This window comes from Notamacropus eugenii, chromosome 1, assembly GCF_028372415.1.
Source record: "Notamacropus eugenii isolate mMacEug1 chromosome 1, mMacEug1.pri_v2, whole genome shotgun sequence".
NCBI classification, from domain to species: Eukaryota; Metazoa; Chordata; class Mammalia; order Diprotodontia; family Macropodidae; genus Notamacropus; species Notamacropus eugenii.
Genome location: NC_092872.1, coordinates 276,309,862 through 276,325,236, shown reverse-complemented (window position 1 = coordinate 276,325,236; position 15,375 = coordinate 276,309,862). Strand labels below are relative to the sequence as shown.

At 33.7% G+C, this 15,375-nt stretch overlaps 1 protein-coding gene and 1 pseudogene across 2 annotated transcripts in view; one reads left to right on the top strand and one right to left on the bottom strand.

The window, feature by feature from the left end:
• The window catches only part of PCDH15 (protocadherin related 15), a 2,324,555-nt gene that overhangs the window by 140,656 nt on the left and 2,168,524 nt on the right, over nucleotides 1-15,375 (bottom strand). The gene's annotated exons all lie outside the window — the stretch shown is intronic.
• LOC140525193 (zinc finger CCCH domain-containing protein 15 pseudogene) lies at nucleotides 7,552-8,902 on the top strand (annotated as a pseudogene).

The following is a 15,375-nucleotide window of genomic DNA, read 5'->3' as shown; positions in this document are numbered from 1 at the left end:
CAGTAAAACAGATAGCCTAAACTAAATGGATGAATATACATATCGAAGCATAAATAGAACAGATTAACAGAAGAGGAAATAGACAACTTAAATAACCTTATCTGAGACAAAGCAACAGAAGACACCATAAACAAGTTTTCTAAGAAAAATTCCTAAGAAATAGATGAATTTACAAATGAATTTTACAAATATTTAAGGAATAATTTATTCCCAAACTACATAAACTATTTGCAAAACATAAATAAGAAATGCTAATAAATTTCTTTTATGACATAAATATTGTTTAGATACATAAGCTAGTATGGTGAGTAAAATGTAACAAGGGCAAATTGAGATATGTTTCCTCTAAGTAAGGTAAGTATATTAACAATGACATATGTAGTTGTTAAAAAAAAAAAAGTGGGTCAGACAGCTCTTGAGCTGGGTCAATGATCAAAGTGAGAAGAGAAAATCCCTCTTTATGGAGATACAGGAAAGGATACCAATCAAACCATCGGCGAATTATTTTATAGAGCTGGGAAAGATTTATTTTACACGAAGTTTCTCTGACAAAAGCCTAATTTCTCAACTTAGTACATATAGGTATATATATATATATACATACATGCATGCATATATTTTATATATGGAATTGAGCCAAATTTATGTTAACATATATGTGTGTAATGCATGCGCATATGTTACATGCAAACATGCATACATATATTTATATATATCCATTGCACATATATTTATATACACACATATATGAATACATATATATGGCAAATGTATAAAAAAAAGTCATTCCCTGATTGATAAGTGGTCATAGGATATGAACAGAAGAAGAAATCAAAACTCTCAATAGTCACATGGACAAATGCTTTAAAGTGCTATTGGTTATAGAAATACAACTTAAAACAACTCGAAAGTACTACCTCATACATATCAGATTTGCTAATATGACAGAAAGCAGAAATAATAATTGCTGGAGGAGTTGTGAACTGTTACAACAATTCTGGAGAGCAATATGGAACTGTGCCCAAAGGATGTAAAACTGTGTATACTCCTAGACCTAATAATATCCACTACAAAATCTGTATGCCAAAAGAAACAAAGAAAATGGAAATATGTATATATATGTATATATATATAAAACACACATATATACATAGACACATACATACACACTTATATATGTATATGCATATACATATATACATACACATATATACACACACACATAAAATATTTTTATTTCCAATATTTTATTTCTTTCAATTACATGTAGAAACACAGCCCACCCTCTTCCTTGAGATGGTAATCAAACCTATATAGCTTATACTTGTAAAATCATACAAAACATATTTCCATATTAGTCATTTTGTGAAAGAAAATTCAGTCCAATCATCTGGAGAACAGCTGAATAAGTTGTGGTATATGATTGTGATGAAATTATTATTGTGTTATAAATAAATGATGAGCAGGATGCTTTTGGAAAAAAAAAAAACTTGGAAGATTTATGTCAACTGATACAAAGTGAAGTGAGCAGAACCAGTAGAACATTGTACTCAGTAACACCAATATTATACAATGATCATCTGTGAAAGAATTAGCTACTAAGATCAATGCAATGATCCAAATCAATTCCAAAGAACCCATGATGAAAAATATGATCTACCTCCACAGAGATAACTAATGAATTCAGAGTGCATATTGAAGCATACTTTCATTGTATTTTTGTTTCATTTTGCAACATGGTTAATATGGAAATATATTTTGCGTGACTTCACGTGTATAACTGATACCTTATTATTTGTCTTCTCAATGGGGGTGAGGGCAGAAAGGTAAAAAAAAAAAGAGAATGGAACTCAAACTTTAAAAAGATTGTTAAAATAAATATCTTGAAAAAGTGGCATTGTGATTACTTTTATTTTTTGTTATTACTGTCACTTAGTCCTCATATGCCTATCAAATTAACATTCCTAAGACACAGATCTGATCATGTTCATCACCTACTCAGAAATCTTCAGTGGCTTCTTAGTGCAGCCAAGGTAAAATACAAACTCTGTAATCAAGATTTAAAATTCCCTGACATATATATTTCCATATTTATTTTATATTACTTCCCTTCATATATGATACATTATTGCTATAATGGCTTTCGACTCTTCCCCAACCTCACCATGATATTTCTCATGCCTTCATCTGGGCTGTCTTGGCAATTGTAGGAATGTTCTCCTTTATCTCATCTACCCCTTAAGAATTTCTCGCATTCGTCAATGCTCAGTTCAGCTGCCTTCTCCTATGGCAAACCTTTGTTGACTAGCCTGGTTGTTGTATCCCATCTGCAGAAACTACTATGTTTTACTTACCTAGTTATAATTGGTCTCCACATTGTAAAATGACAACTCTAAATTCATTAGTGCCAAATATAAATTATAACTATAGCTTGAACAGAAATACTTGGTGATAAAAAGTAAGACTTCACCTAGTTCTGAATTTCTTTTTCTTTAGCAAAGGTATTTTGACAGATTTCCTTAGGCTGTCAATCAATCTTTCTAAATTAAAATTTCACTTTAGATATTGGTGGGTAAATTAAGAAAGATTTTATCTACTTTGTCTAAACTTAGTCATGCTGGAATTTCAGATTAATTGAGTACTTGTTAATATATGAGTGAATGAAGATGATCAAATAATCTTTAACATTAGAGCTGGGATCTTAAAAAATATTCCCATGTCAGTTATTCAACAACCCAATGAATGATATGAATGGTTACTGAGGTAATAAGGTAAACTATTGTATAACTGGACTGAACTGAAACAATTCTTGACCACTTCAATAGGTGAAAAATTTGAAGCTGCGTATCCTCCTAAGGTACAATGGAACAACACATAATCAATGTGGGGAAGTTGTCATATATTATTTAAAAATAAGGAGAATTACAGGGGCATCGTTTAAAAGATACATGATCAAAAAAGAATATGGACCACTTATATTATGAGAAATGCATGATGGCCAGTCGGTATGTCACTTTAATATTCACATGATGTTAAAAGATCATGAGGAAGGAACACAACATATGAAGTAAATCTCTGGTAGTGAGTTTCTCGTAAGACATGAACAAGTTATGTGATACAGGATGTGATGGCATTAATGGGCTGTAATCAGCATCACTAGTAGGAACACTCATATTTATGAGAGAACCAGGAGGTAGTGAGTAGTCATTTATTAGTACTGGTATTTATTAAGTGCTTACTATTTGCAAAGCACAATGTTGTTGTTCAATCATTTCTGCCATGTGCAACTCTTTGTAACCTCATTTGGTATTTTCTTGACAAAGATACTGAATTGACCTATCATTTTCTTTTCCAACTTATTTTACAGATGAACAAACTGAGGCAAACAAAGTTAAATGACTTACCAAGATCATACAGCTAACCAGTATCTGAGGCCAGATTTGAACTCAGGGAGATGACTCTTCCACCAATATGACCTAAGTACTCTGCTAGTTGTTAACAAAACTAAAACAACACCAACACCAACACCAACAGACTCTCTCAAAACAGAATCATTTTCACAATGTAAGTTCAAATTTTTCATCTCCCTGCAGATGAAAGACCACAAACAAGCCACTTAATTTATCTGAGCCTCAGAAAATCCTTTCATCCTATAGATGGAAGAAAATAATGAGCAATGTTTAGAGTGAAAATAGACTTTAGTGCAAATTATCTCTTGAAATCCTGGGTCATTGATGTGTTACTCTAAGTCTAGATAAGGTGCACTAAAAGTTGCCTGCTTACCTAGCCCTGGCCTGTTTGCAACAACAGATGGGGATACCATGCTGTGATAGAAACACACACAAAAAATGTTCAAAAACTTCTGCACAGATGATTCCATTTACCATAGCTACATGTAATGTGCGCACACTTATAGACAACACAAAATCCAGTAGACCTGAAAGAGGAACAGCTCTTGTTGCAAGAGAAATCAGCAGGTATCACATCCAAATAGCAGCCCTGAATGAAAGAAAGCTAGCAAATGAAGACCAGCTTACAGAAGTGAGATCTAGATACACATTTTTCTGGAGTGACCTCAGTGAGGGACAGTAACACGAAGCTGGCATAGGTCTTGCAATCAAAACTAACTTAGTCAACAAGCTGGTATGCCTACCAAAATGAGTGAACAACAGGCTCATAAAAATGCAACTACTACTTGCAGGAAAATGCTACTTCATCACCATCAGTTCCTATATTCCCACCATGATGAACCCTGATGAGGTCAAAGGAAAATTTTATGAAGAACTGGAAACCCTCATCATCAATGTACCAAAAGAGTAGAGGCTTAAAATTCTGGCTGACTTTAATGCTATGGCAGACTCAGACTATCAAGCATGGAAGGGAGTTTTTGGGAGGAATGTAGTTGGAAACAGCATTTGCAATGGTCACTTCCTGCTGAAGACTTGTGCATCTCATCACTTTCTCAACACTAACACTGTCTTCTGTTTACCTAAACACAATAAAACTTTGTGGTGCACCCTCACAACAGACATTGGCGTTTAAAAGATTATGTATGTCATTGTAAGTAGAAGAGACAGACAGGATGTGAGAGTGATGAAGGCAAGAGTGGTAGAGTGATCATAGACTTATCCTCTCCAAGCTAAATGTTCAAATTAACAAGAGTGGTGGCCCCAAGGCAAAATGACTATCAGAATACTTAATGTCAACAGATTAGAGTGCTTCTCTGCAGAGGAACAGTTTGTTACTAACTTGGAGGGAAAGTTGAGACAATATACCTTTGGCAACAGTGGAGCAGAAAAGGAGTGAGCAGCTTTTAGAGATTTGGCATACATCACTGCATTTGCTCATCTGGGTCAGAACACTTGAACACCCGGCTTGATGAAAATAATGGGGAAATTCAGAAATTACTAATTGAAAAATGAGAACTCCACAGGGTTTACTAGCAAGATAGTCCATCCATCTCTAAGAAGGCATCATTTAACTCCACCAAAAGTAAAGTATGAGTGAAACTTAGAGAGATGAATGATTCATTCAAAAAGAAGGTAGATGAAATTGAGCTTTATGCTGATAGTAACAATTTGAAGCACGTTTATGATGCCTTGAAGGTTATATATGGATCAAATGATAGAGCCACATTGATTAGTGATAAGGGCATGATCCTGGAGAGATAGGCTGAACACTTCAATAGTATTCTCAACAGACCTTCATCAGTCAATGCTAAAGTCCTTGACTGTTTACCTCAGATTGAAGTCAATCTCTGTAGACAAATTCCCAACTGAAGATGTTTTGCATGCCATTAGACTCTTCTCCTATGACAAAACACATGATGCTGATTCTATTACAGCTAAGATCTACAAAATGGTGGTGATCAATAGAATTGAAAGAAAGAAATCTGTTGAACTAATAAATAAAACTAAGAGCTGGTTTTATGATAAAACCAATACAATTGATAAACTTTGTTTAATTTGATTTTTTTTAAAGAAAGAATAAAACTACATTACTAGTATCAAAAAAGAAAAGGGTAAATTCAACATCATTGATGAGGAAATTAAAATAACAATTAGGATTTATTTTGCCCAACTATATGTTAAAAAAATTTGACAACCTGAGGGAAAGAGATGGAGATACAGACACACACACACACACACACACACACACACACACACATTCTCAGATTAACAGAACAGGAAAAAATATTTAAATAATTCCATCTTAGAAAAATAACTTGCATAAGCCATCAATGAAAATGAACTTCCTAAGGAAAAAATCTCTAGATGGATTTGCAAGTGAATTCTACCAAACACTTAAAGGACAATTAATTCTGATACTATATCAACTATTTGGAAAAATAAGCAAAGGAGTCCTATCAAAATCTTTCTATGGCAAAACATATCTAAACCAGGAAGACCCAAAACAGAGAAAGAAAATTTTAGACCAGTTTAGCTAATAAATGTATATTTAAAAAATTTAAATAAAATATTACCAAAGAGATTACAACAATATTTCAAAAGGATAAGGTACTATGACCAGGCAAGATTTATACCAGAAATGCAGAACTGGTTCAATATTAGAAAACTATCAACACAATTTACCATATCAATAACAAACTAATAGAAATCATATGATTATCTCAATAAATGCAGAAAAAGCTTTTGAAAAAATACAGTGCTTATTCCTATTACATACATTAGGAAGCAGAGGAATAAGTAGAGTCTTCCTTAAAGTAATAAATAGTATGTATCTAAAACCATAAGTGAGCATTATGTGTAACAGGGATAAGGAAAAAGTTTTTCCAAGAAGATTCCTGGTATAAGTCTAGAGATTTTTTCTTAGGAAGTTCATTTTCATTGATGGCTTTTAATTTCCTCTTCATTGGATATCTATTACGTTATATTGTCTAGAAATGTCAGCTTTAGCAATAAGAGAAGAAAAATAAATTGAAGGAATTTAAATAGGCAGCGAGGAAATAAAACTATCCCTCTGCAGATGATATGATGGTATACTTAGTGAATCCTAGAGAATCAACTAAAAAAATATATTTGAAAGAATTAACAATTTTAACAAAGTTGCAGGATATAAAGTAAACCCACACGAATCACTGGCATTTCTATATACTACCAACAAAACCCAACAGCAAGAGATGGAGAAATTCCATTTACAATAACTGTAGACAACATAAAATATTTGGGAGTCTACCTTCCAAGTCAAATCCAAGAACTATATGAACACAATTACAAAACACTTTTCACACGAATGAAGTCAGCTCTAAAGAAGCAGAAAAATACCAACTGCTCATAAGAAGGCTGAATATAATAAAAATGACAATTTTACCTAAATTAAGTTACTTATTCAGTGCCTTACCAATCAAACTACCAAAAATATAGAGAGAACTGAGTTGAATTTATAAGAATACAAATCATTCATCAGTTGATAGTCAAAGGATTGAACAGGAAGTTTTCAGATGAAGAAATTAAAGGTATCTAAAATCATATGAAAAAATGCTCTAAATCACTATTAATTAGAGAAATTTAAATTAAAACAACTCTGAGATACCACATCATACCTATCAGATCAGCTAACATGAGAGAAAAGGGAAATGATGGGTGTTGGAGAAGATGTGGGGAAATTGGAACACTAATGCATTGGTGGTAGAGTTGTGAACTGACACAACAATTCTGGAGAGGAATTTGGGACTATACTCAAAAAGTCATAAAATTGTGAAAACCCTTTGGCCCAGCAATAACACTTCTAGGTCCGTACCCCAAAGAGATCATAAAGAAGGGAAAAAGGACTCATATACAGAAAAAATATTTGTAGCAACTCTTTTTGTGATAGCCAAGAATTTGTAATTAAGGGAATGCTCATCAACTTGGGAATGACTGAACAACTTGTGGTATATGAATGTAATGGAATACTCTTTTGCGATAAGAAACAATAAGCAGCTCTCTGAGCTGGGCAGTGGTGGCGGCTGAGGGAGCCTTCTGCCCTTTCCTCCATTCCCCTCCAGTAGGGTTGAGCAGTGAAGTACCCTGAGCCTGGGCCCTCTCTGTAATGTTCCCCAAGAAACAGGCTTCAGCTTAGGCCAACAAGAAGGTGGAGCAGACAAAGCAGAAAATCAGTGAGGACAAAACTTTAGGTTTGAAGAATAAGAAAGGGGCAAAACAACAGAACTTCATCAAGGATGTAGCTATTCAAGTTAAGTTTGGTCAACAAAATCCACAACAGGCTGTGCAAAATGGAAGTGACAAAAATTGAAGAAAGATGACAGGATGAAAGAACTTCAGGAGCTAAATCAACTATTTAAACCAGTAGTTGCTGCTCAAAAAATAAGTAACGGTGTAGATTCCAAATCAGTACTATGTGCATTCTTTAAGCAACGGCAATGTACTAAAGGAGACAAATGTAAGTTTCCCCACAGTTTATCCCTGGAAAGAAAATGTGAAAAATGAAGTGTTTGCATAGATGCAAGAGATGAAGAACTTGAAAAAGACACCATGGATCACTGGGATGAGAAAAGGCTGGAAGAAATGGTGACCAAGAAGCAGGGTGAGGCAGAAAAAATCCTCAAATAGTGTGCAAACATTTTCTTCATACTTTTGAAAAAACAAATATAGCTGGTCTGGGATTTGCCCTGGAGGTGGTGATAATTATATGTACAGTCATGCTCTTCCTCCTGGTTTTGTACTAAGAAAAAGGGAAGAAGAAAAAGGTGGTGAAACTTAATCAGAAAATCTAATATAGAGTGTTCCGCTTTAGGACTAAACGTTATCCAAATCACTTTAGAGTCTTTTCTTGCATGGAAGAAAAGAAAAGAAAAAGATGGATAAGTTTGAACAAGATATGGAAAGAAGAAAAACAGACTTTAAGGCAGGAAAAGCACTGGTGATCAGTGGTCATGAAGTATTTGAATTTCATCCTGAGCTAGGTGATGATGATTATGAAGAAGCAAATGGTACCTGGTACACTCAAGGAACAGGTGGTGATAAGGCTGAAGATGTAGTAAGAGTAAATGATATCGATTTGAATCAGTATATTCCAAAGGACGTAGATGAGACTGATATTACTGTGACCAGTCATGAAAGATTCAGTACATATATTTTGGTACAGAAGAATGATAGTAAATTGAATGAAGCTTCAGGAGGTGGGGCAGAAAATGGAGAACAAAGTGATTTGGAAGAAAATAATGAAGAGGAAAATGGAGTTATTGATGCTATTTCTGTTGATGTAAACCTTTTTACTGGAGAGGATTTGGGTGAACTAGAAGAGGAATTAAACACACTTGACCTAGAAGAATGACAATGAGCAAGTCAGATAAAAAAAATGTTAGCTCAACATAAAATGAAAATTATTTTTTCTCCTGTCTAGAATTCTTAAGCAGGATGGTTATGGTTTCTCACACTGATTTTGGTAGGGCACCTTTTCCTCCAACCCCACAAAAGAATTTTCACCCTTTTCACCTCTATTCTGATGTTAACTGCACCTCAGTAAGTTCTGAGTAAATCATAAGTAATCTGAAATATAATGGTCATCACAGAAAAGATTTTGTAAATAATCAAAGTAGGAACTATTACTGTCTTTTTTCAACTTGTGAGTTTCATTGGGCATGTGTTATTACCAAGTGCAACATACATATTGAATATATCCCTCATTTAAGCGGAATTGTTTTAATAAGTGAATTGATTTCCTTTGTATTTATGTATTAAAAAGACTTCCTAAAATAAGAGGAATTCATAAACAGACTACTTATGCAGATTCAGCATTGGGTTTCTTTGGACCCAGATGGACATTAAAGATGCGGGTTCTTTAAACTGATAAAAAAAAAAAAAGAAATGATGGGCAGACAGATTTCAGAAAAGTATGAAAAGACATATTAATTGAAACTGAGTGAAATGAGAGGAACCAGGAGAACATTATACAGAGTAACAGCAACATTATGCGATGACCAACTTTGATAGACTAGGCTTTTCTCAGTAATACAATGATCTAACACAATTCCAAAAGACTCATGATGGAAAATTTTATCCACATCCAGAGAAGGAACTATGGAGTCTGAATGCAGATCACCTTTTGCCATTTTGATTTATTTATTTTTTTTATTTCTCTTGACTTTCTTCCTTTGTTCTGATTCTTCTTTAAGAACATGGGAATATGTTTAATATGATTATACTTGTGTAATCTCTATCAGATTGCTTGCTGTCTTGAAGGGGGGATAGGAAAGAGGGAAAAAAAGTTTTGAACTCAAGATCTTACTTTCACTTATAAAAGTGAATGTTGGAAACATGTAATTGAAAAAAATACCATTAAAATTTTTAAAAAATTGGAATTGATCAGTCACAGATGGATACACTGCAACTCATTTTGGTCCTCTTCAAGAATGAAAGACAACAACCTAATCTAACTGTAAGTGACATCAAACAAGAGATCGGAAGATACATGGTGGCATGACTTGTATCTTCCAAGGCTAATAATGAAACCATATTGAATAGTCTTAAAAAGAACTAACATGCAAAATAACAATTAAGTCTTGAATTTTTCTTGGTGACTCCAAAGAGATAGTATCTGAGTAAATTATTATAAAAATGTCCCCTATATAAAAATGATTTATATAGTACATGGACATTTACAGTTTTCAAATTATGAATATCTATCTGTTTAATTAATTAGAAAAGCAGAGATGAATTCGTATAAAACTAAAGGAGCCAATGAAACTTAGTGTCAGGACATTATGTGGGGGAGGACTGAGTAAAATCCATTGGTCCAGCTGGTGATTATGATAAAAAGTTTAACATTCTGGAATTTCTGTAATCAGCCTCTTCTTGGATCTACATCCTCTTTCTTTCTGAGGATGCACTACAGAAAAATGATGTCTGCAATTAATGCACCATTAACTTTGGAAAATGACATCGTTTATTTCATATATTCAAATGAAAACACTGTAAAACTATTTATGTTTCTGCTGCATCATCTTCCACATGAGGGTGGACATAATTAATACAAGAGCAAGAAAATGGCATAATTTAAGAAGCAGTTTAAATCCTGGGCCTCCCACTAAAAACATTTAAAACTCTATTTGTTACTGAATGCTTAAAACACATTTTGTTCTGGCCAAAACATTTCCTTATTAACCTTTTTCATAATTGTTCTTGTTCATGTCATACAACTGCAAATAAAACCTACTATAATAAAATGCAATTTTCTTCTGGGTAGAATCAAATGAAACTTGAAAATAATGAACACCAGGTGACAGCAGCAGCAACAACAGAAAACGATGCTTCTCTGTTCAGACAGCTTAGGAAATATTTTATTTTCTATTTACCTACCACAAAACATCAGTATCTAATTAGTTCTCATTTTTCTTCCTTTCCGTACTTTATTCTCAATCAATATGGATTTTGTCAGATCTGAGTTCCAAAATCCACTGCTAAATGTGCGGTTACCAGTAGGTTCCTTTCTTTTCACACACGCACACACACACACACACACACACACACACACACACACACACACACACACACACACACACACATACTGTTACTTTCCCATTTTCCCTTATCATGTTTCTGTAGTTGTTTTTAAGTCTGTGCTCATTTTAGTTTTTCTTAGTCTGTTCTGTTCAAACTCTTGCTTCAAAAAAATTAAATTTATTCTAATGTGTTCCAAATATTTGGGAATATTTTTAGCTTCACCTCTATCTGAATATGGCACTACTGACTCTATAGCCTCTCCTGAAGACTGATGATCACCTAAATTATTGTCTTCAGGTAGATATATACCTATAATCATCTGCGTGTATATATTTCTGGTCATCCATGTGTCAACATGTACATCAACATTCTTGAGACAATATTTTTGTCTTGATACAATCATTTCTAGCTGTAAGTACATCTTGAGGTCCTAATATTGCCATCTCTATTGAATTCCTATTTCTTTATGCTAATGTCAGTACTGACATTGATATATATTTTTCAAGGATGCAACCTACATACATCTGAGTTGTTGCATAGGAGATGGTGCCATTAGTGTAGATTTAATGAAAAAGCTTTTATTAAACATTTAATATGGTTCAAGGACTAGACTGGGTGCTGGAGATACAACCCAAAAATAATTTCTTATATATTAGCAATTCTGAGGGGGAGAAGAGAGATACAATTCTGGTCTAATCCCCGATCTCTGAACAGAGCAGAGTATCCAGCATCTAAATAAGCTCAGTCTCCTTCTCCTCTCCAGGAAGAAGTCAATCTCTCTATTGGAGATGGGGAGCAAGATTCCAGAGATATCCATTCTTGTTTCTTTGTGAGATTAAAGAACATAGAACAATCCATTATCCTCCCCCTTTTTTCTCACCCAAGATAGTCTATATGTCACTTAGACCCTTTCTCTAGTCATCTCCATGCATGAAAAATTCTGTCTTTTTATCTCTGCCTTTTGGCTCCTCTGACTTCCGTAAAGTTCCACTTATCCTGTATATGTGTGTGTGTGTGTGTATGTATGTGTACGTATATATGCACACACACATATATATATACATATATATATATATATATATACAGCATGAGTATGAACACTGCACAAATATGTGTATGTGTATGTATATGTGTGTATGCTTATGTCTGTCTATGTGTGTCCTATACCTGTATATGTGTGTATGTGTATATACGTATATATAGTACCTGTGTATATAGACATACCTATATGTATATATTATATCTTCTGTGTATTTGCATATGAATATGCATATACATATATACATAAACATACATATATCTGTATTTATCTGTTGCTTATAAATAGTTGTTTGTATGCTACCTCCCCCATTACAATGTGAGCTCCTTGGACATAGGGACTGTTTTTGCCTTTCTTTGATCCCTTAGCACTTGGCACAGTGCCTAGAACATCTTATATTCTTAATAAATGCGTCTTGACTTGACTTGATGCTTTTATAGTGGTTATTGGAATTGCTTCCCTCTTCAACTCATCTTATATTTTCTTTGTGCAAATGCTTTATCCTCTGGGTAGAATGTAAGTTCCTTGAGGGCAGAGAATATGTACTAAATTACGCTAACCCAGTCCTCAGCCCCACTGCATTTCAACCCAACAGTATTGATTAAGCACTTATTACATACAGACACCTAAGTGGCCCTGTATGCAGAAGAAAGAGACTAGAATCAGGAAAACCTGAGTTCAGATGCAGTCTGATATACTTACTAGCTGACTGACCCTGAGCAAGTCATTTGATTTCTCTTTGTCATAGTTTCTTTCTCTGTAAATGGGGATAATAATAATAGAATCTGCCTCTTGGGGTTGCTTTCATCATCAAGTAAGAAAATACATGTAAAGCACTTAGAATGCACCTGATACATAGCAGGTGTCCTTGAAATACCAGTTATTCTATTCTAGGAATGAGAACTAGCACCAGGCAACATAGACACAAAGGAGTTATCATTCATCCTACTTTCATATAGTAAAAGCTTAATAAATTATTGTTAGCTTAATGACATGTCTTAAAACCTAAATAAAACTATTTTTTTTTAAATTAAGGGCTCATTTTAATCATTTAAGTGGGTGGAAGAGAGAGTAGGGGAAGAAGAACAAGCTAGTGACAAATAAGCCAGAAATAATGAAAGTTAAATTTAACTTTTGTTTTAAGTTTAAAAGGTGATGATGAGAAGAAAATTAAAATATGTATTCAGAGACCTTCTTTTAGCTGTCATGCATTTTAACCTAAAATATGTTTGTAAGAGAATGCTATCAAATTTCCCCTGGAATTTTATCTAATGCTATAGCTGTCTTTTTTCCCCTCCTCCAGGACATGCCCATTGGGTTTTAATATGTCTGACTTAGAGGTACTTGCAATTTTTTGCCAATTAAGCTGCTTTTGTGCCCAGTATAGGGGAATTAATGAAAATGTGATAAAGTCACTGAACTATTTTTATTCTATAACATTTGAATAATTAGATTACATTGATCTAATTTTTAAGAAATATAATCAAAATACACCAGTTTGAAAAGAGCATGAAACTAGTGAGACTCTAGTTCCCCTAAAACTCTATATGATTTTTTTTTTTAAGTTTGAGTCCAGATTATGACTTTTATCATTTTAAGGAACTACCAGTGAGGTGACATTCTCTACCAATTCTGATTAGTGACTCTTTTGTTACTTAGAAACTTAGAGAGGTCCTGAGAAATCACGTGACTTTCCAATGTCCATGTAGCTAATCTCTGGGTAACACTGACTAACCCTGGCAGGGCACAGGGCAAACCCGCAAATCTGTCAAGGGCAGGAGTGGAAACTAAGTCTTCCTGGCCAGCAAAGTTTCTCTTTATCCACTGTACAATGCTACCTCATGGAGGAGGGGAGGAATTATTGATAACTGAATTAATAATGGAAAAAAGCATAAAGTATCATTACTAAAATTTATGGATAGTTTGTATTTGTTATTTTTAATGTTTTCTCGAAGCTTCATATTTTTTCATTGAAAAAATATATTTTTCACTTGTTGCTCAGATTTGTATTAAAAGTCATGAAAAAAAAAATAGGGGCAAGAAGGCACTTCCAAAGGCTAGACTATTTATTTACTATGATGAGAAATATAAAATATATATTAAAAATTCTGACATAACAATATGGGGAGATAGGTTATCTTGTGCCTCTTTCTCAAGACCCTTTGTGATTCATCTTCTGTTTACTCCATTAAATTGATCTTAGAAAGGCTGAAGAATCCTAAGTTTGGACATCTCTTGTCCAAATTAAGTGAAATTAATAGCTGGCATTTATATCATACTTTAAATCTAATACTATGTATTCATTCTATCTATCTATCTATCTATCTATCTATCTATCTATCTATCTACCCATCTATCATCTATCTGTTTTAGATGAGAGGTAGTACAAGAAGAAAAATCCCTCAATGTTGAATCATAGGATCTGAGCTCTAATCTCAGCTCTGCTATTTAATGGCACTTTAGGCAGAGAGTCCAGAGGATGATGATGGTTCAGTTATTGATCCATTCTGGGCAGATGACTTCTAGAGTCTTATGCTCAATTTTGGTCACCACAGTTCAGGAAGTATAACACTAAATATTCAGTGGGGATGACCAGGATGTCAAAAGGACTCACAATTATGGCAAATATGGGACTAAGGAGCAAATTCTCAAGATTGTATGTTAGTATATTTGCACATTTCAATAACTGTGATATAGAAGGTATTTGTTCTCCTTGATTCAAGGAGAAGGACAGTTCACAGTTATTTGTTATTAACATAGATCATACCTCACAAAAACATATATTTAGAGTTGGAAGAGACCACAGAGGTCATCTAATCCAACACTCATTTTGCAGATAGGAAAAGGGGAAAGAAAAATAAAGGAATTTGGTCATGCATGTGGTGAGTTGCAGGGGGTACAAATATCAATGTACTGAAAAAAAAAATCCTAAGAATTAGAGTGATCCAATTGTGGAATTGTATCCTTCATGAGGTAATACATATTCTTTAGAAGTTTTCAAACAGAGGATAAACACTCATTTCTTGAGACAGTTTAAAAAATCTTATTTAATATTTCTTTTTTACTTATTACATATAAAATCAATATAACCTTTTTTTTTTTACCTTGAGTTTCAAATTTTCTCTCTCCCTCCTTTCCCCTACTCATTGAGAAGGCAAGCTTTTTGACATAATTTATATATGTGTTGTGTGTGAAAGAAAACACAGGGGGAAAAAACACAAGAAAAAAAGTAAAGAAAAAGTATACTGGATCTCCATTTAGACTCTATGAGTTCTTTTTACAGAGATGGAAAGTACTTTTCATAACAAGTCTTATAAAATTGTCTTGGATCATTGTATTGCTGAGAATAGCTAAGCTATTCATAGGAGATCA